Source organism: Lytechinus pictus, chromosome 6, assembly GCF_037042905.1.
Source record: "Lytechinus pictus isolate F3 Inbred chromosome 6, Lp3.0, whole genome shotgun sequence".
Taxonomy (NCBI): Eukaryota; Metazoa; Echinodermata; class Echinoidea; order Temnopleuroida; family Toxopneustidae; genus Lytechinus; species Lytechinus pictus.
In genome coordinates, this window is record NC_087250.1 from 10,873,401 (window position 1) to 10,900,730 (window position 27,330).

The window sequence follows — 27,330 nt, forward strand, 5'->3', positions numbered from 1 at the left end:
ATTTTTTCTCCACATGGATACTAAGCATTCGGCGTATTTTTGGTGTTTTAAAAAGCACATTTGCTCTAATAAAAATGCTGATAGTTTCAAAACAAGCACATGAACCCCTATTTTTTTATGTCTGTACCTCTTAGGTATACCTTCCTCTACAACTCTGCAAATTTTGGTGAAAATGACATGGATTTTGAATAAAGTGCAGCATTCATTGTACTTTTGTAGTTTGTTACTAAAATTTTACATTTTTTGGATTGGGATTTTGTTATCTTTCATGCCATTTTTAAGAACTGGCAGTGCTGTTAAACTCAAAATTGCAAACAAATAGCACTATAAATATATTCTCCATTCTAACGATACAATTATTAAATCTCTTGCGAAATTTGATGACTTTTTCATTTATTTTGACTGAGTAATAGAGGTTTAAAATCATTGTAGTAGGGCCTAATCTTGGGCGGTCTAAAAATGCTAAATTCTTTTGAATGCGCAATTCTTAAGAACATCAATTTGGGTGAACTTTGAAGTTCTATAGCAAAAAATCAAGCACATGGACCTATGTTAATTTTTACATATTTCGAATACTAAGGTTCTAAAGTATCTATGTGCAAAGTTTAGTGAAAGTGACATGGATTTCACTTTAACTGTGGAACGTCCTTAAAGTTTATAGAATATCGTTAGGGAAGATTTCTTAGACAAGCAAAATGTTAAGACAAATTGCTAAGACTTAAGCAAAAAGCTTATCTTGTTTATGGAATACGGGCCTAGGTCTTTTAGTTTAGGAAATAAGATTGTAAAATTATATTTTTTGTAATTTATATGAAATTGCTATGCAATGACATAAAAAACAACAAAGAATTGTCTTGTTCGTAAAAGGTTTTTGAAAAAAAAAGGTCTTAGACTTATAGTAGTTTATAACATGCACTTTCATTATACAGATTATATATTTATGTGTTAGAAGATGCTGTATTTGTACAAGCACTATTCAAGGCGTTTGATGAAAATATTACAAATCAGTAACTGTGTGTTTAGGATGTTAAGTTGTTTCTATAATCGATTATTAAAATTTAAATATAATTAACATGAAACGGTTAAAACTTTGTAACCATTTTTGAAGGAGTTTATGTACACATAAAAAATATATAAATCTTTGAAAACTGAATGGCATTGCAGTAATTTTAATTTACTTGAATGTTTGAATAAAAAAATGCTGGTTTTGAGAAGAATACTGATTTTAGATACATAAAGCAATGTTTTAAGCATTATGAAGTACTTTCATTTATTTGAATACTATTAAAACTATGAAAGTGGTAAGAAACACTGCATGTTTTAAAAAAAATTGTATGAAGAAAGATTACTGAATTTTTATATTTTACAAATCAAAGCAAGCTTTTCATAGAAAGGTTTTTCACAGAAGAGATTGTAAATTTTAATGTATTTGGCAGAACTCAAATTGATATTTTGAAACTGAAATTTTGTTTAACTTGATCTTTTACAAAACTAAAGAAAAGCTTACAGATGGGTTGATATGAAATGGTTTTTGTATAATACATTTGGCATATATGTTATGTAGGTATAGAATTCGATATTACTTGATATGGATAATTAAGTTAATTAAGATGATTACAAAAAACAATGTTTTTGGAAAGGATAATATCGAAGTTTGGTCAATGCTTTGTTAGTAAATTTCTTTAATGGATATAATTCAGGTTCCCTTAATTTCATCTTAAGGTGGGGGATATTGTCAGGAAAGAAATTTAATTGTAAAATGTTTCAGCTTAAACATGTGTTCAACATATTTACTTGTCCTGGTTAGGGTTGTCTTGTTTTGAATATTTTAAAGGCAAGCCTTGGAAACGTTTAAGATCCCCCCTTTAGAATACAATGTACCAGGTGGATGCCATATTTCGTATTAGGTATACTATAAGCATTCTCAGTACAGGTGTCATAAATAGCCAATACAGTGCTCTAGCATTTATGAATGTAGTTGACAGATGCACAGGAAGTGTCTTTTATTAATAAGAATGTGTTGCTTTATGCACGTCTGTTATTTTAAATTCTTTGAATTACTTTATAGAAGTTTTACAGTTAGTCCTAGTAACGGTAGGGTATATTAGGATGTTAATTTAAGTAATTCGAGGAGAACCACCTAAGCTAGAATAGACTACAGACGTTCGTATAGGCAGTCTAAGTAATAACTGAGGGACTACGTCGGTGACGAGATAACGACCCCAGCTGCCACCGGTTCTCCACCGACATGTTTCGTCAAAACTCATGTCATCATTGGGGGCTCGATCTCGTCCACTAATTCGTTGAAGCCACATCTCTGATCTGGGGGTTACTCATCAAGGGGCAACACAGTCTGCGGAGGCCGAGTGGAAGAGACATCGCTAGCTGCGGAGGCCAGGAACTGGACCGACCACCAGGGCCGAGTGGGGCATGTCAAGCCAGAACAGATGACGGGGGCTCTATTCAACTATTGTTTAAGTTAAGTTATATTTTGTTATAACCATGTATATTTCATGTACAATCATTATAAAAGAATCAAAAGAAAACCACAGAATGACAAGAAAGATTTGATTAAATCTTTTTAATAACTGTATTTATCAGTTTTACGTATTCTTTATTTGGTGTCAAGCAGCAGTAAGTAAAAAAAAAAGGCACTTCCCACGTGACAGTATCTTACGGCAGATTACTGTACAATAATCATTAAAAATGTGAGCAACACCTGAAATGGTAGTTCACTGTAAAATTAACCACAAAGTAGGCCTATATATAGCTTTCTCTGAGAGATTCGACTACTTTTAAGAAGCACATTTTCTGAAGTAAGCATCCATATTGGACTTTGCTTAATCCCTCCTATCATTTCGTTTTAATGGAAAACAAGAACACATTTAGTTTTTTTTATAACGTGTTAACAATTTGGGCAAGCGATTCATAATCTTCCTACCTTTTCTTCACTAAGTCGCGTACCTCCCTCTTTGGCAAACGTTCCTACTAGTAGCACCTGGGGTTCATATTTCTGTCCTTCATCGGGATGCACTGCATGGGTGTACACAGACATCAACCAAAAATCTATCAAGTCCAGAATGGTTCGATGAGTTCTCACAGCGGACCCTGGCAACTGATATGAAAACCCCAAAATGATGTTTAGTTCTTGAAATAAGTCAATTCAATGCTAGATCATAAGACAATGTGCATTAAAGAGAATGTTCACCCTTACAAAAGTTTATTAATAAAACAATAAAATAATGATAATAAAAGACAACATTTGTGAAAGGTTGTATGAAATTCATGACCACTTAAAAAATTATTAGATATATATTTTTTGTGACGTCATATTCAAGCAGCTTCCCCATAAATCGGTTATACATATAAAAAAAATGACATTTTATTTTTCAAAAAAATAAATAAACTGGTTCTTATTGAACGTTTTTGATATCAACAAACTATTTCACAACCGCTCCTGAAATTTGAAAAAAAAAGTTATCTTAGTCAATAGGAATCATTAAATTAGAACTATATTGAAAATCGTAAAAATGGAGAATCATATATCATATTAAGAGAGAAAATAAGGAGAACACGATGGTATAAATCATTTATCATGGAGACCGATGGAACTCAGTTAATTGATAGTTTAAAGTTCTTTCTCTGAATGCTTCAAACACGCAGAATTACGTCCGCGAAATTGGGGATTTTTTTATGACGTCACTTTCTGTACGAGAGGCGTGATTGACTCTCCAACGTAAAGCTCCACTTGCATGCAAAACCTGTTGCGAGGGTACGTTTTCTCCACATTGTCACTGAATACTTCGATCCCGAAATGAAAGAAAACCCAGAATTTTATCTAGATTTGGATTTTCAAATTAATGATTATGAAGATGAAGAGAATGATGATGAAGTTTCTAGCTCTAGAAAAACAAAGTGACGTGGATAGAGGTATACATTAGCCTCATTAGGGGAATTACGCCGGTGATTATGAGTCGGACAATTCAACTTGCATGCCGATTCGCTACCAACACATGCAGCTGATAGCTGCACTGATCAAATCCATGAAAATGAATTCCATCACGACCACATCCAGACAGAGTCTCTTTCTTCTATCAACAACATAATGAGAATGAAAATAATGATATAACTGTACTTACAAACAAGTGAATATATCCGAACCTAGGCTGAAGGTAAATCAACTCAAGGAATAACAGCAGACGATATGCACTGACGATGAATTTCACGTGGCTGGGAGATTGTCACTTGTTCTGTTAGATAAAATTTCTATCTCATTATTTTGACTAAATTACGAAACTCGGAGAATTAGTATTCTACATAAAAATTAAGTAACACCTGGTACTATATTTTTTGAATTACGATAAAAACTTTTTGAAGCAAAGAAAATGAGGTGAATTAAAATTAGATATAAAAGATCATCCGCCTAGCTCGCGTTCGATTGTAAACAATCAGCAAGGCGAGCACATAGAGGTGGACAAAGCTACGCTTTATCCAACTCTATGGGCGAGCAAGCCATGCACTGAACTGAAAATACGTATTTTCAGTTCAGTGGAGCAAGCTGGCCATGTGATTTTGATTGTTTGTTTACAATCGCATGCGGCTAAGTGGATGATCCTTTATATCTTATTTTGATTTACCTCAATTTCTTTGCTTCAAAAATATTTTATCGTAATTCAAAAAATAGTACCAGGTTTTACTTAATTTTTATGTAGAATACTAATTCTCCGAGTTTCGTAATTTTGTCAAAATAATGAGATATACATTTTATCTAACAGAACGAGTGATAATATATTCCAGCCACGTGAAATTCACCGTCGGTGCATATCGTCTGCTGCTATTCCTTGAGTTGATTTACCTTCAGCCTAGGTTCGGATATATTCACTTATTTGTAAGTACAGTTATTTTATTATTTTCCTTCTCATTTTGTTGTTGATAGAGGAAAGAGACTCTGTCTGGATGTGGTCATGCTGCATGGAATTCATTTTCATGGATTTGACCCGCGGTGCAGCTAGCAGCTGCATGCGTTGGTAGCGAATCGGCTTGCAAGTTGAATTGTCCTACTCATCATCACCGGCGTAATTCCACGTCACTTTGTTTTTCTAGAGTTATATAAACTTTATCATCATTCTCGTCATCTGCATAATCATCAATTTAAAAATCCAAGTATAGATAAACTTCTGGGTTTTCTTTCATTTCATGATCGAAGTATTCAGTGTTAGTGTGGAGAAAACGTACCCTCGCAATAGGTTTTGCATGCAAGTGGAGCTTGACGTGGGAGAGCCAATCACGCCTCTCGTACAGAGAGTGACGTCGTCAAATTCGAGTCAATTCAGAGACCGATGCGAGGCATATTTCGGAGAGGCATTTTAGCGCTTTTTAATTGGCGATTTCCACCTTATGTATTATTTTCGTTATTTTTGAATGACCTTATGGTAATCCTCACATCATTACCTCTCCACTGATATATAATAAGGCCATATTCATAATCAATACATTTCTCCTTTAAAAAAAATTATGCTTGTTATACTACATAGCATAATGGGCAGCTGCTAGTATCATCATCATCAATCATATCAGCCATTTTCAGCCCACTTCAAGGCGATGTTTGTTATTATTTTTCCAGGGTGTACTTACCCCGCCCCCCCCCCCCTGTTGCACCCACAAATGTAATAACGCCCACACATGTAATAACACTTTACCCATAAATGTAATAACACTTTACCCACAAATGTTATAGTTTCACCCACAAATGTAATAATGCAGTTTACCCACAAATGTAATAATTTTGATCGCCCACAAATGTAATAATGACTTTACCCACATATGTGATAAATTTGAAGGGATTTTTGGCGAATTCGTTCTAAACTAAAATCCTATAGTAATGCATTCATATAGCCATGGACCTATTGTAATGTAGGTCCATAATATAGCACAAAAGTCCAAGTCTTTTTTTCCAGACCCGGTTGTTAAAAAGAATATAAGATAAGTCAAAAGTCTTTTTCCAGACCCGGTTATTTCAAAAATTAAAATATAAGTCCATAGTCTTTTTTTTCCAAACCCGGCTATTTAAAAAAATATAATATAAGTCCAAACTAAGATACGATAATGATATTCCAGTGGAATAAAAATGAGAATCGAGCTTAGCCTTTTCTCCAGACCCAATTAATTAAAACTTGTGGAATTAATGTCTTTGTTGTTGTTTTAACTTATACGGCGCGTTTTGTGAATATATGCGTTAAGAGTAAATTGAGAATCAAGCGTAGTCTTTTCTTCAGACCCAGTTACTTAAAAACTAGAAACTAAAACCCTATAGTAATGCGTTCATATAGCACAAATGTCCAAAGTCTTTTATCCAGACCGGGTTAACTAAAAAATTATAATATAAGTCCAAAGTCTTTTTTCCAGACCCGGTTATTTAAAAAATTATAATATAAGTCCAAACTAAGATACGATAATGATATTCCAATTGAATAAAAATGAGAATCGAGCTTAGTCTTTTCTCCAAACCCTGTTATTCCAAAATTATGAATAATAATACAACAACAAAAACAGTATAAAGACCCCATAATCATATTAATGCTGGATAACATGGGCATATAGCGTAGTCTTTCAGCCAGACCCAGTTATTTTTTTTCAAAATATCTCAAACAGTAATAAAAGAAAAAAATCTAAGATCAAACAATCCTTCAACCTAAGAACCTGTTTTAAAAAGCGGATAAGAGCGTTGTCTTTATTCCAGACCAAATCATTAAAATAATTACCCCAAAAAAAATCTTCTAACGTACTAAGACCCTATCATATTCTTATTCTCGTGGAATAACACGAGTTTTAAAACGTACTATTTCCTCCAGACCACGTTATTTAAAAAAATGAATTTAAAAATACTTCAAATCTAAGACCAATCTTCAAACGTTACACCCAGTAAAAAAATATGTCTTTACCCCACACCCATTTTTAAAAAATAATACTACGACCCCTACAAAACATTGTAATAATGCATGGGTGAAGCAAACATCTTTTCTCCAGACTTGGTTATTATTGGTCAATTTAAAATCAGGGCTTTTACTGAAAATATGTTATATAGACCTACTATTATGCAAGTAAAACCTAGGATGGAGATGACAGAGAAAGAAATGAGGAAAATCATAACTGCAACGTCTGTCCCGTTGATGTGAACATCAACGACAGTGAAGTCTCGACCTTTCCCGGAGACAAGACGCCTTTAAATCCTACCTACTTTGAGAGACTACCTACTTTGACATGAAGATCGATTGTAGACTTTCCTCCAGACACAGTTATTTCAAGAATAAAAAAGCAATAAAACCCAACCCCCAACAACGAATCTAAGAACCAATAATTCTCCAAATTAAGACCATGAAGAAAAACACATGTTTAGAGCGTTGTCTTTATTCCAGACCCAGTCATTTGAAAAATAATTGAAACAATCTAAAAAAAAAAACTTTGTCATATTCTTAGTTTTGTGGAATAACACGAGTATTATGCTTAGTCTTTCGTCTAGACCCGGTTATTAAAAAGATAAACAAATATTGAAAACAAATCAAAGCTAAGACCAATCTTCAAAATTAAACCCAGTTAAAATGCTTTGGTTTAGAGTGTTGTCTCTACCCCACACCCAGTTCTCTTAAAAATACAAATTAAACGAAACATTAATGTTAAAACTTAGACCCCAGCATCTTCCAAACTATAAAACCATGTGATAACGCATACCACAAAGACGACAAATCAATCATAGGTGTAAATATTTGTATAATACGCGCCTTAAAATCCAATATAACAACAACAACAACGTTATTCTACATCAATGATATTGTGGGGTCTTTGCTGATACTGTTTGTTCGTTTTTATTGTTTCTTATAATTTCCTACTTTGAAATAACTAGGTCTGGAGCAAAGACTACACCATATTTCCATTCTTTTTTCCCTCCCTTACCCTTTGCTAATTATCCGAGTTCTTTAATTTGGTGATTTGTTAGGGGGGACAGACAGGAGTTAAGAATGAAGAGAGAAGTTTTGTTGTTTATTTGTTGATTTGTTTGGTTTCTTTTCATTTTTTTTTGCACTTTCATCCCATACTTTAGTTTTTCTGTGTCCCGAAACCTGAAGTTTTATCAGGCCACAAATCCAGTTTACTTTTGTTTTCTCTTTTGCAGCTTACTGTAGCAGAAGAAAAATACAACGTGCTGCAAGAAACAGAACGCATAAAAAAAGGAAAATTATTATTTTTTAAGGACAAAAATACAATATGTCTATATAAGAAGAAAAGAAAAGAATAAAAGTGAAAGAATGAAACAAGAAAAGAAAAAAGAGAAAAAAAAGAAAAGAAAAGAAAAAAGAGAAAAAAAGAAAAGAAAAGAAAAACAAAAAATGAAAAAAAAAATAGAGAAAAGCGAAGAAAAACAATAGGAAAAAAAGAAAAAAAAAGAAAAAGAATAAAAGAAAAAACGAAAAAAAAAAAAAAATAACAAGAAAAGAAAAGAAAAGAAAACGGAAGAAAAGAAAAGAAAAATAACAAGAATAACAAACTGTTGAAAATGAACAAAAGCTGTGGCAAAAATAGTCAATCCTGACTGGTTGCCAACCAAGGAAAGAAGAAGATGAAGAAGAAGTTATTCATCGTTGATAAGATTGTAGGGTCTTTTTTTGTTGTTGTTGTGTTTTTAATGATTTTTATAACTGGGTCTGGAGGAAAGACCACGCTTTATTTCCATGTTATTCAAAAGAAATAGGATCGTGGGTAATTTAATTTTTTTTTCATTATTATTATTAATTTATTATTATTATTATTCATTTGTTATTTGAAGGATCTTGGTCTTGATGAAAGACTACACTATATTTCCGTGTTATTTAACATTAATAAGATAGTGGGGGTCTTTCTTTCTTGTTGACTCTTTAAAAAATGATTTGCAATTTTGAAATAACTCGGTCTTGAGGAAAGACCACGCTATATTTCCATGTTATTCAACATAAATAGGATCGTGGGTCTTTTCTTTGTGTTTTATTATTATTATTATTATCAATTTATCATTATTATTATTCATTTGTTATTTGAAAGATCTGGGTCTGGATAAAAGACTGCGCTATATTTTCATGTTATTGAACATCAATAAGATTGTGGGGCCTTTGTTTTATCATTAGTATTATGCATCTTTTTTTATTATTTGTTATTTTAAAATAACTGGGTCTTAAAGATTACTCTATATTTTCAAGTTATTCAACATTAATGAGAAAGTGGGGTCTTTGTTAATATTGTTCTTTATGATATGCTATTTTGAAATAAGCGGGGCTGGAACAAAGACTACACCATATTTCGATGCTAACTGGGTGTTGTGGCGTGCGCCTGTATTCCAAGCTATGTGGAAAAGTTACAAATTGATGCAGAGGTTCGAGCCCTGGTCACGTCTTTCAGATGGTAACGTTAAAGGTCAGTCCAGACGTAAATAATCATATCTGATTGATACACGTCTGTCAAATCTCAAATACACACACACACACACGCTATTTCAATGTCGAAAATATTGCGGGGTCTGTTTTTGGTTGTTGTTGTTTTGTTTTTGAATGATTTTTTTATAACTGGGTCTGGAGGAAAGACTATGCTATATTTACATTTTGTTCAACATCAATATAATCGTGGTGTCTTTGTTTTTTTAATATTATTATTTATTATTTTTTATTTGTTATTTGAAATATTTGGGTCTGGAGGAAAGACTACGCTAAACCTCTATGTTATTCAACATTAAGAAGATTTTTTTTTTTTTTTTTGGGATCTTTATTCGTAAGATTGTTTAAATGTTTTATATAACCGGATCTGGCAAAAAAGACTGTGACTTTTGCGCTATATGAACGCATTATTATAGGGTTTTAGTTTAGAACAGATTCGCCAAAAATCCTTTCAAATTTATAACATTTGTCGGTAAAGTGTATTATCACATTTGTGGGTGAAATTATTACACTTGTGGGTAAAGGGTTTTAGTTTTTAGTTTTAAGTAACCGGGTCTGAAGAAAAGACTATGCTTGATTCCCAATTTACTCTTAGCGCATATATTCACAATATGCGCCGTATAAGTTAAAACAATAACAAAAACATTAATTCCACAAGTTTTAATTAATTGGGTCTGGATAATTTTTGAAATAACCGGGTCTGGAAAAAAGACTTTGGACTTATGTTATATTTTTTTAACAACCGGGTCTGGAAAAAAGACTTTGGACTTATATATATATTTTTTTTTATTAACCGGGTCTGGAAAAGAGACTTTACTTTTGTGCTATATCATGGACCTACATTACAATAAGTCCATGGCTATATGAATGCATTACTATAGGATTTTAGTTTAGAACGGATTCGCCAAAAATCCCTTCAAATTTATTACATTTGTGGGTAAAGTCATTATTACATTTGTGGGCGATCAAAAATTATTACATTTGTGGGTAAAGTGCATTATTACATCTGTGGGTAAAGTGTTATTAGATTTGTGGGCGTTATTAATTTTGTGGGTAAAGTGTCATTACATTTGTGGGCGTAATTACATTTGTGGGCGATTATTACATTTGTGGGTGTAACATCCCTCCCCCTTAACTCAAATTCATAATCCATTTTAGTTTTATTTTCTTTTAAAGGGATCGTTTAACTTTGTGAGCAGCTGATTTAAAAAATTCTCAAACTGAGACAAAACATGTGTATGAGTGCATGTATTTGTCCTCAAAAACCCTGAAACAAACCACAATATAGAATGAAAAACTATAATTAAGATACAAGTAGCAATTTATTAGCTTGATTTTGAGAACCGTCTAGTAGACAGGTTAAGCTTATGACCAGTTTACTCCAATTCAAAAAGTCCGTTGGCTATTTTGACTGCCTTCTGTAGTGTGTATCTCCTATTTACACACACACGCTATTAGCTGCACTGTACATTCAGTGTATACCTAGTACACACTGTATGTAGGCCATGCTATGTTCATCTAGTTTGTGTGTTGTGGTGCACAGGTTCACTGTGTACACATAGTCATTGAAACCAACTCCCAATTATTTTCAAACTTTGGTTTACATCTTTAAGGTTTTAAAATTGATCCTGTGGATATAATACTTTGAAACTTTTGGGATGGTATTTTTACACTATAAGCCTAATGTTAAGCCCATTTTCAAGAACCAAAATGAGAATTTTTTAAATCAGAACAAAGTGAAATGATCACTTTAAGTCCAAGAAAGTTACCATCTCATATTGCATTTACGCCAGGCCGCCTATATAAGACCTTCCTGAAATAATATGTATCATTTTTGATATCTTACGCAAAAACAATATTTGTGAAGGGGAGTACAATTTTCGAGAGTGGCTACATGTGCAAAAGAAATTGTTCGTTTTATGGAATTGCCTCTGTTGAAATGATGATATTGAACCTTGCTCAAGAATTTATGTCAAAACCCACCTTTTCCAAATATTGTTTTGGCGAAAATGATTGATTTTCACGATTCCTATTTTGCATCAATTATAGTAGATACTTTGAACAACGTACTTCAGAATCCTCCATCCGTGGTGCTCTATCACGCAAATCGAGATGTAAAGGGAACACAAGAATGTAGAGGGCCCGCCAGGACAGAAATAGCTGTTCATATAATTCGAATAAATATAGAAAGATACATAGTTAACATGCATGACTACCAATGTCCAATTAGGGAAGGCCAACATTGTAACCGGTTTTGTAGTTTCAACGATATTTCAATAATTAAAACGATGAAGAAAACAGGTCTGGAAAGGCAAGGAAAGATATCAAGATACGTTCATTTGGTGCAATTATCGGTTACACCTCGTAGTTCCGAAGATTGGTCCAGGATATAAGAGGCATAACCTTGTTTTTTCATATATATACAATATTTTAGTTATGGTTTCTTGTCCATTCGAGGGTGCTGATTACGAATCTGAATGATGCCACTCGTTTAACTGTGAGCATTTTCCGCAAATTTGCAAAATCCAATATGGCCGCCAAAATATGCAAATTACCCATGAAAATCATAAAATTGCCCCCACATTGACAATAAAATGCATAAAATTGTGTGGCAGGAGTGAAATACTCGCTGAAAAAATAGTTTTTAACAAAATATTTTTATCTGGATATTCAAAATGGCCGCCATAGGCCCCTGTATACTCATAATTATGTACAATATGAATAGGGAAAACTAATTTTCACAAAAATATGCACTAAATTGCAAGAAAGTGTCATTTATGAACGAGGTACAGTATGCAAATAATCATCACTAACGAGATATATCATTTATTATGTAATGTATGGGATAAACGAGTAGAATACTGACTAAGAACATAATTGCTAACGAACTTTATTATTTAATATGCCATGTATGTGATAAATGTTGTATTTGATATTGACAATGGCTGCCAAAGACCCTAACAGTATTATGTACAATGAGAAAGAGGACCAAAGAAATTACAAAAGTGAGCACTAAAATGCATATATATGTGATAAAGTAATGGGATATTGTCTATAAAAAAATATAATGAATACAAGCATTACAATCATGTAAATGGCGAAGATCTCCAACAAAATATAATTTGTGTTAAATACTGTATTTTTACTTTCAAAATGGCAGCCATAGGCATTAACTGTATTATTTATAATGGGAACTGGGAAACTTATATTCACAGGAGTGAGCACCAGAAATGCACGTAATAGTGATCTATGAGTAAAATATTGTCTGAAAGCATAATTTCTAACGAGATATATCATTTATTCTGCCAGTTAGGTGGCAAATACTGTATTTTAAAAGTCAAAATGGCTATTACAAGCCCTTACGGTATTATTTACCATGTGAATGGGCAGGGCACTGGGAACGATTTTTTGAATGGAGGTGCAGAAGCAGGTCTAAATTCAGGGGCGGATCCAGAGTTCGCCAATAGGGGGGGGGGGAATTCACCTATATTTTCCTTGATCGGCCACTCAAAGATGATTTTTGTTTGTTTCTTCGTAAGAGTCACTTCTTTGCTTCATTCTTATAAAACATAATAATCTCATAAGCCATATTTAAATAGTGCGAGCGCGAAGCACGAGCCATTTTTTTTTTTGGGGGGATATCATGTATCTTTTCTTGGAAATCGAACATTCTGGGCAATGTTTGTGATCCTGAACAAATTGTATATATAACTGATCGAAAGGGACTTGTTGAGGATTGTTTGTAGTTAGCCATAAAGCGAGCGCGAAGCGCGAGCTGATATTTTTTTTACATTACAACCCAAAAATGGAAATTCTAAGCATATTTCAAAATCATGGGCAGGATAGGCATATGACTAAACAATGCGAGCGCGAAACATGAGCCGGGGGGGGGGGGAGATTTAGACCTTAAAACGGGTCACTCTATTCATGTTTTGTAAATCGTTAAATAATGGGTAAATGGGTATCGTAAATCAATAATTTGAGCGCGAAGAAAATTTTATTCTGAAACTGGGTAATTTAAGCATGTTTTAAATAAAGAAAAAGCTGTGTATCTCAAGAAACATGCGTGCGTGTGTTGAAAATTTATACCTAGTATCTGGCCATTTTGAATATCCAGAACAAAATATATTGTCAAAAATCATTTTTTTCAGAGAGTATTTCACTCCTGCCACAAAAAGTCATGCATTTTATTGCGAAGGTGCGAATTTGTATTGCGAATGTTCGAATTTTAATGCGAATTTTGTTATTTTCATGGATAATTTACATATTTTGGCGGCCATATTGGATTTGGCCAATTTGCGGAAAATGCTCAAGGTTACACGAGTGGCATCATTCAGATTCGTAATCAGTACCCTCGAATTGACAAGAAACCATCAAAAAATATTGCAAACATGAAAAAACAAAGTTTAGACAATTTTCTATGAGGCCTTTCCTGGACTAAGATTCGTTATTCCGAAGGTTCGTAATTCCAAAGGTTCGTAATTCCGAAACACGGAAATTGCCCATAAACCGAAAACGAAAAAGGGTTCGTTAATCCGAACATTTGCGGCGTTATTCCGAAGGTTCATCAGTCCGAAAACGAAATAAGGTTCGTTATTCCGAAGGTTCGTTATTCCGAAGGTTCGATAATCCAAAAACGAAATAAGGTTAGTCGTTCCGAAGGTTCGTTAATCCGAATACAAAATAAGGTTCTTTACTCCGAAGGTTCGTTAATCCGAAAATAGAATAATCGCTGGCGAAGCCGAGAAAACCGGAAGGATACGGGTGGCGGAGGGGGGGGGGGGAGAAACACCGTTGCTGTTCGATTGCTATGAGGATAGGGAGGGAAAAAGAAGGGCGGCGGAGCAAAGTAGTGTAAAGTAGACCAAAGCCTTTTTGAAGTGATTTCTGTTTTTTTGTAAGTAATATATTTAGGCTTTATTTTTCGCGAGAGAGTGTAACAAGAAAAATGTTCAAAGCTAATGTTGTAAAACTCGTTTTTTGTCAATTACTGTAATAAGGGCATACTTGGGACGTGTTCCGAACGTGAATCGTAAGCTCAATGTTTTGGACATATCAATAAGAAAATGAAAATAAAACATTCTGAGCAGTTTTTGTTATCCTTTAAAAGATGTGCATCTAACTGAAGAATTAACACGAGCGCAAAGTGTGAGCTGAAATATACTGACCAAAGAGAAAAAATGACTGCGTTTAGTGACCCATGGATAGGAGACATCAAATAATGCGAATGCAAAGCGCCCTACTAAACAACAACTGAAGGAAATAACCAAAAGATTTGAGATTTTATAATCTAAAATACAGACTTTAAAAAGGGTAATTCTTAAAAAACGGCACATTTTATTTTGGAAAAAAAACCGGAATTTCCCATTTTGGAAAAATATATTTCGTTCCTACGGGGATTTTTTCTGGGTGGAAGTGCCTCCTGCCTCCCTGCCCACCACCCCCCCCCCACCGCTTCACCACCCTTTTGGGAAGGGGCCGATCTATCGTTACCAGGGGCGTTCATTCCTTTTATCTATCCGGTTTGAACATAAATAAATGCACATGATACAAAGGTACAAGGAACAAACTGTACATGTTTCCAATAAGTACAACTAAAAAAAAAGAATACTGAACATTAAACAAATGAGAAAAAAAAATGCATTCAACGAGAAAACTTTTTCTAACCTATGAACGAAAACCAGTTTAAGAATTATTATCATAGAATATCAAATAAAATATCGATAGGGGCGTGTTAATGCATTTTGAAATTGTTTTGTCAAAGTTCAATTAATTTACACTAAAAGATCCATTCTTGATTAAATGTTTACGACTTATAAACCTAAAAAAATCGCTCTGCGCGGGGGTTGGGGTGGTTTATTGCTTGGACCAGAATAGGGTGCTAAAGACCTCTTTTTTGGCTGGGGCGGGGCGCAAAAGCCTTCCTCAACCATCGTAGCCAGCTTTTCGAAATGAGGGGGGGCACACTTATTTCACATTGAATTCATACGTGTATGCATATATTATACAGATGTGTATCGAGCTTTCACCAATAAGGGGGGGGGATTTTATTCACATTTTCCCCGATCGGCTGCTCAAAGCTGAACAGTGACCTCTTAGCGTTATTCTTATAAACAAGATAATTGTATCTCATAATCCTTGATTGAATAATGCGAACGCGAGAAGCGAGCTAAATTTTATAGAAATATCTGGATTTTTGTCCTAAAAATTGAACATTCTGAGCAATGTTTGTGATTATGAACAAGACTAATTAATTACTTCGAGGGCGAAGTGCGAGCTGAAATTTTTGATAAACTGTCATAAAGAGGGATTTTAAGTAGTGTGTTAGAATTCATATATAAGTGGGCTTATACATACTAATGAAAATGCGAGCACGCAGCGCCAGCTGATAAGTTTCGACGATCAGTCCTGAAAAGGAATATTTTGAGAACTTCATGGAATACATGAATAGAATAAGTACTTCAAACGAATCTTTTTTCATTTTTCGGATTAACGAACCTTTGATTACCGAACCTCATTTCCTTTTCGGACTAACTAACCTTCGGAACTACGAACCATCGAAATAACGAACCTTCAGAATATTCGAACCTTCGGAATAACAAAGCGTCGGAATTACGAATGTATGCGCAATTATCAATACAACGCTTAAATCATGTATTCCTCAATGTGCATTTTTGTTAATGGCGGCCAAAATTCAAAATTGGAGCCGATCATGAAGATTGGATGGTATTAAATCATATTTCAATTTTCATATTTCAATTGTTCTTAAGGAGTTTAAAACTCCTTACAATCAATAACCCTTTTAATAGGGGGTGGGCAAATGATATTTTTTTTAAACGGGTAGATTCTATGACAATTTTGACTGCTGAGCCCAAATCCGACATCCGTTTTGACTTACGATGTAGTTTTATATTGCTTCCTAGCGATTTTTCAAAATGGTCGCCAATTCCCTTCCAAATCAGTGTTTTATCAGGTAAATCCTTAAATATCTATACAAATAAATAAGACTTGCAGTATATCTAAATATATGTTTTCATGGTCAATGAGCACAATAATGTATGAATCAGATAAGTTTAGTCAATTAAAATGGCGATTTTTGTGAAAAACAGCATTTTTGGGTATTTTTGGTAAAAATTGCCTCCATATCACGATTTATGTACATAAAATCTTAATTATCTATTCATCTGTAGTTTGTTAAATGTCTAAATATTTGTTTTCATGGCCACTGAGTCCAAAAGTAGATAAAACGGATATGTTTGGTCTTTTGTACTCTCCTTTTCAGTCAAAAATCACATTTTCTGTAATTGTTGGTAAAAATTACTGAATACAGACTGCGAATATTCATGCAACTACAGCTTGTCATCTGTCTATAATCTTGTTTTCTTGCTATTTCTAAGGCAGTTAGAAATGCATCAATTGAATTGTCAGAATTAAAAGAATCTGTACTCTAGTGGATTTTTTTTCGAATATAACTCCCCTCCCCCGAAAAAAAATATACATAAAATAATAATAATAAATAAAAACAATGCAGGATTCAAATATTCAAATATTAGCATATCATCATGGTGATAATAAAAACACGAAAAACAAAAACAAGATTTTAAAAACTATACAAAATGCATACTGTGAGCCGATAGCATCCTGGGGAACATTTCATTAATATTTTCATCCGACAAGTTGCCAAGTCTGACAACTTTCCTTGAGAATAATTGACTGAGACTCACTGTTACCTTGGTAACTGTCGGATAAAACAGCACTTATCGGATAAACTTCTGACAAGTTCTTTCATGAAACCCTGGGTGACAGAAGATATAATGCAGTACCAACGTTTAAAGGGTTCATAGCCAATAGATTCAGTAATTGCTTGGGAGTTTCTGTTATGCCATGAAATTAAAAAAAAAAAATTATCAATTTAGTTCATACATGTATCAACAAATTCACAGTCTCTATAATCATTCAAAATTAATGTTTCACACGCTGTTTTATACATATCTACATAATTATTGGTTATCTTGTCATATTCTCAATGATAATGATGATGGAACTGCTGGGCATCAATGAAAATGGGTAATAAGGATACTGTAGAAAAAAACATGAATAAGAATGAAAATGTCCCTTTATCCTTCATACATGTACATGTAAGTTGAGTTTAAGAAGATATGTATGCAGGCTAATCATATGTAAGACAAATACTTGCCGAGAATCAGATGCCCAAGACTGACTACTTCAGAAAATCGAACAATAATCATGATAATGGCAACAATTCCTGTCTGTATATTTTAATTTGAGGTACGATATGTAATTTTTCAAAAGCTGGACTAACATAGTTATTGATGAACTCTTTCCAGGAAGAATATATTTGTAAATGGTGAATCAAAAAGCAAGGAGATGAGGGATCTCAAAATGCTTGGCTCACTGTTCTGTAGAGGACAATACAGTCGAATCAGTCTTTCTTGCAACTGTATTGTTAGCATTGTACAATAAGAAGGAAAATCTATACGTATGGTCTAATGACAAAAATATTAATATTAGCAATTCTCACAAAAAAACTGCTCCTGGGTGAAATTGTTAATCTTTGGTCCATAATAGCTCCAGTTATATTGCAGATAAGGAATGTGAAAGCAGCAGATGAACTTATGTTTAAAATTGAAGAAATCTGTGAAGAACCGGAAAGCCTCATCGAAAACACATTTACATGTATATCAGACAATAGTATCGCTGATGACATCAGCACTCTGCTACCAAATATAGTGTAAATAATGCACATTATATTATGAATAAGCCTACATGTAGATTGCATGGCGAAATAGGAATTTAATGAAAACCCTCATTTCTGTACTTTGACAATGTTTACGAAAATGTAAATTTTCCCTTCTGTTTAACAACATAAAATGTTGTACATAAGTCTGTTATTTGATATTATTTTTTTTCTTCATTTTTTAATAAATAATCAGGAGATATTCTCAGAAAGACTAAAAATATTCACATAATATATACATATATATATATATATATATATACGTATATATATATATATATATATATATATATATACATATATATATATATATATGAGGAAAATATAATGATTATGTATATACACACACACACAGCAATAATTGCATGACTTGTACGCATCTGAAATCCTGCATTGAAATTATTAGTATTTTTTTTGGAGGGGGAGGGGTAATATTTGACAAAAATCAATTAAAATACAGATTATTTTAATTCAGACAATACATTTGAAATCTTTAACTGTATAAAAATCACAAAAAAGGAGGTTATAGACAAATTACAAGCTGTAGTTGCATGAATATTTGCAGTGTTTAGTCAGAAAATTTACCAACAAATACAGAAAAAGTGGTTTTTGTCTAAAAAAAAGTCAGTACGAAAGACCAAACATGTCTGCTTTATTTATTGTTGGACTCATTGGCCATGAAAACATGTATTTAGACATACAACAAACTACAAATGAACGGATAATCAAGGTTCTATGTACAAAAATCGTCATTTTGGAGCAATTTTTACCAAAAATTACCCCAAAACACTGTTTTTCACCAAATATCATCATTTAAAATGGCTTAACTTGTCTGATTCGTGTATTTGTGCGCTCAGTGACCATGCAGAAATATAGTTCGATACATTGCAAGCCTCATTTGTATAGATATTTAAGGATTTACATGTGAAAACTCTGATATGGAAGGAATTAGGCGGCCATTTTGAAAAATTGCTTGGAACCAATATCAGACGTATTCTAAAATACTTATTCGATTTGTGTTTTGCCCACACCTACTTATAGATGATTGTACCCGGATATGTAAGTCAACATTTGTTAAGTGTTAAATGATCTGCAATTTCAAATAAATTTTTATAACAATGTCAGACTTCAAAATGGTCGTCAAAACGGTATATTTTTAGCTGCAATGAATTGATAAGTGTAATTTAAAAATCAATTTTGGCAAGATTATCTCATGCGATTTGATATTCCGACAAAACTAGGTGTAATGGTTGCAAAAAAGTCATCATTTACCACACATTAGTATTGAGAAGGAATTTCTATTTAAAAACAAATGGCATGTAAGCGTTACATAAATATTCCACATTTATAATTTGTGCAAAATTTGTCTTAACTCAAATATATCTGGTAGTCCACCCTGAGCCGTCGAATGTAAAGCAGATATCAATATAACTTAACTTACTGGGTGGGTGATATAGTAAATTTCCTGTCCTCCAAAGTCCCAGATGCTGTATGTTGTTCCGCCTTCCGAAGACTTTATGTTTGTAACCTGTCGAGTAGAAAGGGCTTTTACTAATCCATCAATTTTGGGGGTTTCCAATTTTCTTTTCTTTCCAGGTACTTGGCTTCCTCGACTAGTAAAGGGCGTGACTGGAAATTATTCATTATGATAAAGAAAAAAAATGACAAGGTAATTTAAGATTGCAGCAATGTTGAGTTCGTGACTTCAAAATATCAAGTAGTGTCTCTTTATCAAGTTCCCTTTGAATATCTGGGGATACTAATTTTACAAACGCTCCATAAAATATAAGAAATACGTTGTTTTTTTTTCCTTTATAGTTAGAGAAAAAAAAACATGGCCAAAGTACACTTGCTGTGTTGACTACAAACCTTGGTCACGTAGTCTGAAATTCATGCGGAATAATTAGTTAGACGTGATAACTCTGTCAACGTATCATGAAGTAGGTCTTTATATAATATTCTAAGTATTGATCATGTTGATGACATTTCAGAACACATGACCTTGGTTAAGATTCCAAAGTTAACGACGACGCTTTCACCGCCGCTGCCGTCGAAGAAACGGCGCCTTTATCATCTAAGTCTCGTTTTGCTATGTAGTTGAAAGTAAAGGATCGTACTGAAGATCATAAAAACTGTATTAGAACATTTCGCCAGACAACTCCCCTGGAGTCAGGTTAAATTTAGACACCATGCACATGACCTTTTTTATTCAAACAATATCCCGAATCACCCTCCCATTTATTAACATGTTTCTAGTAAATATTGAAAAAAAAATACAAACTAATTTGTATCGCCTTCGGAGGACACTACGCAGAACACTTTTATATTCACTGCCCCCAAATTTTGAAATTTCCTTCCTCTAAATATAAAGAGAGCTTAAGCTTAAAAACATTTCTTCTATTTTTTAGTGTTTAAAAAAGTCAAGAATTGTTTCCTTCTTACAACAACCCCCCCTTGTATATTTAATAATCATGCAAGCCCCCCCCCCCTTCATACCGTCCCTTTTCCCCATGAACTTCCTCTCATTGTTTTCCCCATATCATTCTGCTGTATCTTATTCTGTCTTCGGGAAGCCCCCACCCCCATACTTAATGTTTCAGTTATGATTATCCCTGAAGTCCAATTCTCCGCGGTTGCTCCGTTAACACTCTCTACTTTGTATTTGTATTTGCGTTCTGTTGAAGTTATGAGCGTTCTACAAGCATGGGTTCTTAGCTGGCATTTTTTTCTCTCTCTCTCCTTTAAGCATACATCCAACTATTCATACTTTAAAAATGTTTGATTTTTTTTTTATAAAAATGATACGAGTTTACTGTATTTTGTTTATATTGACATTATCAATTTCCAACTGTGAGCTCATTATTCTTGATGATTTTTGTTTATAGTTGATTAGTATTTCTGTATTTCTGATTTCTATTTTGAAAATAGAAATAGGAGTGGGCTATAAATGGGTGTAAATTTGTTTTTGACTGTGCCAACACTTTTATTGTGTTCCTTTTATCTAATCTCAACATGAAATAACAATATTTCATTCCTCGGGTCCGATAAAAAAGAGTGCCGGGCCAAAATCCAAAATGGCCACCAACCCCCCCCCCCAAAAAAAAAAAAATAACATTTTAGGCCACAACTTCTTTATTTGGTGGCCCTTTTTTCTGGTTTTGGTGTCTATTCATATGTTTTGGGGGCAGGCAATTTGTTTTTCCTAATATTAGTACTTTAAACCATTAATTGTTTTAAGTTAAAATGAGATTTTACTTAAAATTCTACATTTTTGGAGCCCTTTTTAGCCAAAAAGTAGGTTTCATCGTGTTGTGATTCTTGGACAATAGACGATACTTGTTGAACAGTAGCAAGCTGATCCATATAGCTATATTGCTTTCATTCCTCTAAAATTGGCGTTTACGGATACTTGCGAGATATCTTTTCAAATAAAATAATATATCATTCATTCATAGGGGTTATACGGTGTACAATGTACTGTATATACTACACCTCATATATATCCATGCACTGACCATCATGACATACATGTATAACAAGGCCTACATGTATATAAACTATAGTGTCATGGAAATGAGCCCCTGATGTTAAAAATTAGATTGTGAATTTGATTACTTGTCAGCTGATATACATGATGTAACCCGATGTAACATGATTTGCACACAAACACCACAAGTACAATGTAGGCTATATCATATATATGTACTTAACATTTGTTGCCATATCTTCTTCAATTTGAGGGTTTTTTTACTTGGTTGTGGTGTCTGACCCTATGTTTATGGGGTCAGGTAACTACCATGGTAATACTGATCAACAGCCAATCAGTATCAAGGATTTCATGCAAGTTACCATTGAATGGCAAAGTTAACATAATGGTAACTTTTATGCAACAGGGCCCAGAAAAGCTACAGTGCCAAAAAAGCTACAGTGTGAATGCCATAATGTAGGGTTGACTATAATCAATTGTTAATGATATTTACCTCTCTCTGCCCCATGATTAAGTATGTTTGATCAAACATGTCTTCAATTTCTGAGACAAAACATATCTTCAATGTCAGAGGCATTCAATTACAAACATAAGAGCTTGTTTATATGACATTATAGTTTATACAGACCTTGTTATATGTCATGGCTGTGAATGCATGGACATACATGTAACTACATGTATGCAGAGAAGTATACAGTACAATAGCCTGTAGGGATAAATGGCATTTTTTTATTTAGAAAGTCAAAAAGGGGCCTAAGCTTTCGATCCTAGCAGAATCTTCGTCGGAGGCAAAATGACAAACATATAAAGTGGAACAACCATAATATAGACCACAAACAAGCTACAGCAACACTAGAAACAAGGAGAGAAAAGGGGCATTAGTGAGTAGAGAAGACCAATCAGGTTAGTGAAGGGGATGAAAGAAAAGGAGTAGGCAGACGCAAAGGGAAGTTAGTGTAAGTAAGGCCAGTAAAAGACCTCAAGCCAAGAGGGATTAAAATAATGAGGCAGGCAACATCAAACAGGATCTGGAACAAAACAGTGATAATGGGATGAAAAACAAGAGAATTAGTGAGAGGTGGGTCAAACAGGTTACAAAGAAAGGCTTAATAAACTGGTGCATAAGAGTGGGGGGGGGGGGGGAAAGAAAAAGAATCGGGAACAACTGATAATGTGCAAAAGACATATAAGTATATATGATAAAGCATTAAACAAACTAAGAGAAGAAGGTAAGTGTAAATATGTATCTATAAGTGATATGTATATAAATATATCCAAAAAAGAAATGTATATGAAAAAATATATAAATACACATATGGTGTAACTGATATTGTAATCCGCTAGGTGTGACGGGAAAAAAACATAAGACTATATAGTAGGAAAAAAAAAAAAAAAAAAAAAAAAAAAAAAAAAAACCTGTATATGTGAAAAAGAGGAAGCAAATTGCCTAAGAAGGTAAAAGCAAATATAGAAGAGAGGGGGTGTATTATGAAGAAACCATAGTATACATGTAAATAAGCAAATGTGGTAAATCTAAAAGAGGTGAGTGGAGAAAAAACAAATATATATATATATATATATATATATATAATAATTATTATATCGCCTGAATAAGGAAGGAAAAATTGGAGCTGAGCTTGTATGAGATATGGGAGGAAAGTAGAGTAAGAAACTATAATGTAACTATTCAAAAGAGCTGAGGGGAAAAATTATATGTATATATAAATTGAAAGTGGATAGGAAAGAAAAATCAGTCGTTCCCCTCTTGGATGTTCAGGCCATGAGGTTGGGTGGTGCGAAGTCGTCTCATCCAGAGCTTCTCCCTGCTAGTACGGACTGAGTCAGGACGGGTACCTAAAGATTCGATGCCCTGTAGCATCATGTCAGTGATGGAGTGGTTGGGGAGGTTAAAATGGCGGCCAACTGGAGTGTCCAGCTTTGCTGTGTTGACGGTGGATCTGTGCCCGTAGAATCGTTTCTTGAGTGTGGTCTTGGTTTCCCCTATGTATTGTACCCTACAAACTCTGCAAGTGATGAGATATACAACATTAGTGGTAGTGCATGTGATGTTGCCCTTGATTTGGTGAGACAGGCTGGTAGAGTTGCTGGTGAAAGTATCGCCCTCGTGAAGGTGTATTTCACATATGATGCACCTGTTGCTGGTGCATTTGAAGGTGCCATGCTGTATGGGAGAAGAATGATTAGTGAGGGAGGGCACTTTAGCACGAACAATGAGGTCCCTGAGATTCGGTGGGCGTCGGTATGCTAGAAGGGGAGTATCGGGAACGGCCTGTTGGAGACGATCAGAAGTGTGTAAAATGTGGTGGTTATCAAACAGGATTTTGCGGAGAGGGGGTAGATTGGGATGGAAGGTGGTCACAAGCGGTATTCTGTCGGTGGTCTCCTTGTCACTTTTTGGTTTGAGAACTTCAGATCTGGGGAGAGAACGAACTTTGTTAATTGCCAGTTGGACTGCCCTGGCCCCGTGGCCCCTGGCACAGAGATGTTTCTGCAAATTCCTGGCATGGAAGGAAAAATCAGGGTCCTCGGAGCAGATACGGCGAAGTCTGAGGGCTTGACTGTAAGCGATGCCGGTTTTGCAGTGACGGGGGTGGCAGCTGGATGAGTGGAGGTACTGGTGGGTATCTGTGGGTTTAGAGTATAGGGTAGTGGTGATACCATTAGACTTTTTCTGGACTGTAACATCAAGGAAGTGGGTTTCCTGTTGGGAGAAATCAAAAGTGAATTTGATGGTCCTGTGGAAGGAATTGATGTGGTCAATGAATGTATGGAGGCTGTCTTCATCCCTGGTCCAGATGAAGAAAATGTCGTCTATGTAACGCCACCAAATCCATGGGCGACAGGGGGCTGAATCTAACATCTGCTGTTCCAGCTTCGTCATGAAGAGACAGGCGAATGAAGGAGCCATCCGGGTGCCCATTGCTGTACCGAATATCTGTAGGTAGTGCTTGCCCATGAATGTGAAGTTGTTTTTTGTTAGTACATGAGACATCAGAGATTTGATATCGGATATGGGGGGACTGGAATGGCCACTGGCGGCCAAGGCTTCACATGATGCTTGGATACCTTCGTCGTGGGGAATGCTGGTGTACAGTGAAGAAACATCGAAAGTGCCGATGATCGCAGTCTCGGGTATCTGGTCCTTGATGTCATTAAGATTCCTGAGAAAGTCTGGAGTGTCGTGGATGTAAGAGGGTGCACGTGAGACAAGGGGCTTAATGTGGTAATCAACAAAAAGGGAGATGTTCTCTGTTGAGGAACCATTTCCTGAGAGGATGGGTCGACCGGGGTTGCCAGGTTTGTGGATCTTCGGGAGGAGATAGAAGCGGGCAGGTTTAGCATTAGTAGGGGAGAGAAATTTGTGGGCCTTCTCAGAGAGATGCTCGTGTTCTTTCATGTCATTCAGTGTCGATTGGATCTGTAGGGAGAAATTACAAGTAGGGTCAGAATCGAGGAGTGCATAGTGAGATCGATTATTGAGATGTTTCATGGCTTCATCGATGTACTGCTGGCGGTCCATAACAACGACGGCTGATCCTTTGTCTGCAGGCTTGATGATGATGTCGGACCTGTTTTTGAGTGATGAGAGAGCCTGGCTTTCTTCTCGAGGAAGGTTGTCATGTGCTCTGGTGTCGAGGGTATCTGTGGAGCGAACTTGGGATGAGACAGCTTGGATGTAAGTTTCAAGGGAAGGAACTCTATTCTAAGGTGGAATCCATGTGCTTTTCTTGTAGAAGGGCTCGGGATCAAAAGGGGGTGCATCTAAAAAGAACTCTTTGAGACGTATCCTGCGATAGAATGTAGAGAGGTCTTGGCTGAGAGCTATCTGTTCAACTTCTGGTGGCGTGGGGCAAAACTTGAGACCTTTAGAGAGAAGAGAGGTTTCTGCTTGGGAGAGAGGGGAGGATGAGAGATTAACAACCAAATGGGGGGATACATCATTGTTGTTGGTATGTCGTCTAAATCTGTTTGACCGTTGTCGCTTCTTTGTGAGGTTGCCTATTTTCTTGTTCCTGCGTTCAGTGAGGAGAGACCTGTGTTTTGAGAGATCAGATTCAATTTCATCATTATACTGAAGCCATTTGGTTTGGGTACAGCAAGAACGTAGTTCGTCTTCCAGGCTACTGATGTCAGCTGAAAAAGAATCAAGAGAAGCAATACACTGTTCAGAGAGGATGTTGATTAATCGAACTGAAGCTCAATGTAAGGTCTGGTTCCATCGTTTGCGAAGTTCAGGTGTGAGCGTACCGAGACCGGGAGTGCAATGAAGTTGGAGGCCTGTGGGTATAATGCGATTGAGGGAATAAAATCTGTAATTGTCCTGGTGAAAAGAGATCTTGAGGGCCTTCAGCTTGATCTTCCTGAGCTGGTGAAATAAAGATAGATGGTTAGTCATGGTAGAAAAGAGACCTAGAATTAAAAAAAGTGTAAAACAAAGAAAATGGATATTCATAACAAATCAAAATATAAAGAAGGAGAAAAGTCGAGGAGATTTGAACTGGACCTAAAACAGAATGATAATAAGAATACACAAAGTTAATTAAATCAAGCTGAAAGAGACCTAGAATAAAAAATAAAAAAGGTGTAAAACAAAGAAAATGGAAATTCAAAACAAATCAAATATAAAGAATGAGAAAAGTCGAGTAGATTTGAACTGGACCTAAAACAGAATGATGATAAGAATACACAAAGTTAATTAAATCAAGCTGAAAAGTAAAATCGACCAGACAAAGATACCAGAAAAAAACAAAAAACAAAGTTATGCAAGTTTAACTATGGAAGGAAAGTAAACAAGAAAACACTAAAATACAAATACAGAAAATCAAACATATATGGATAAAACAAGACAAATTAGATAAGGAGGATCACATGGGAGTGATACAACAGCAGAATAGGAGATCAATGGCAAAAAGAAGCTGCTGAAAACTGCTTATCTAATAAAAGAGAGCCAATGGAGTAAATTAGAAAGTCAAAAAGGGGCCTAAGCTTTCGATCCTAGCAGAATCTTCGTCGGAGGCAAAATTACAAACATATAAAGTGGAACAACCATAATATAGACCACAAACAAGCTACAGCAACACTAGAAACAAGGATACAAAAGAACCAAGAACCACATGACGATGAAACCTACTTTTTAGCTGCAAAAAGGCTCTCCAAATTAGAAAATTTAGGTAAAATCACCTCTTAACTCTACAAATAATGGTTTAAAAGTACTTATTTAGTAAAAACGAATTGCCTTTCCCCAAAACATATGAATAGACACCAAAACCAGAAAAAAAGGCCACCAAAAATTGTGGCCAAAACTGAGATTTTGGGGGGTTTTGGCGGCCATTTTGGATTTTGGCCCGGCACCCTTTTTCTCGGACCCGAGACAAAAAATATTGTCATTTCATATTGAGATACATTAAAAGGAATAAGAAGAAAACTGTTGCTATATCAAAATGACAAAAAAGTATTTTTGACCAATGTATAGCCCACTCCTAATATAAATAAAATAAATCAATAAAATTTAATTCAATTCAATAAATCCAACTGCAGATATTGTATTAAACTGGCGATGGCGAGGCCACGAGGGGAAAACCTAATAACGAAGGTTATCTTTAACA

General features: G+C 34.8%; 1 long non-coding RNA gene across 1 annotated transcript; it reads right to left on the reverse strand.

Moving 5' to 3' along the window:
* Positions 1-406: 406 nt before the first annotated feature.
* Positions 407-19,842, reverse strand: LOC135154408 (uncharacterized). Its single transcript, XR_010293803.1, has 3 exons — positions 19,658-19,842; positions 11,529-11,618; positions 407-3,115 (listed from the first exon to the last, which is right to left on the reverse strand). It is a non-coding gene; the product is annotated as an uncharacterized LOC135154408 (long non-coding RNA).
* Positions 19,843-27,330: the final 7,488 nt, after the last annotated feature.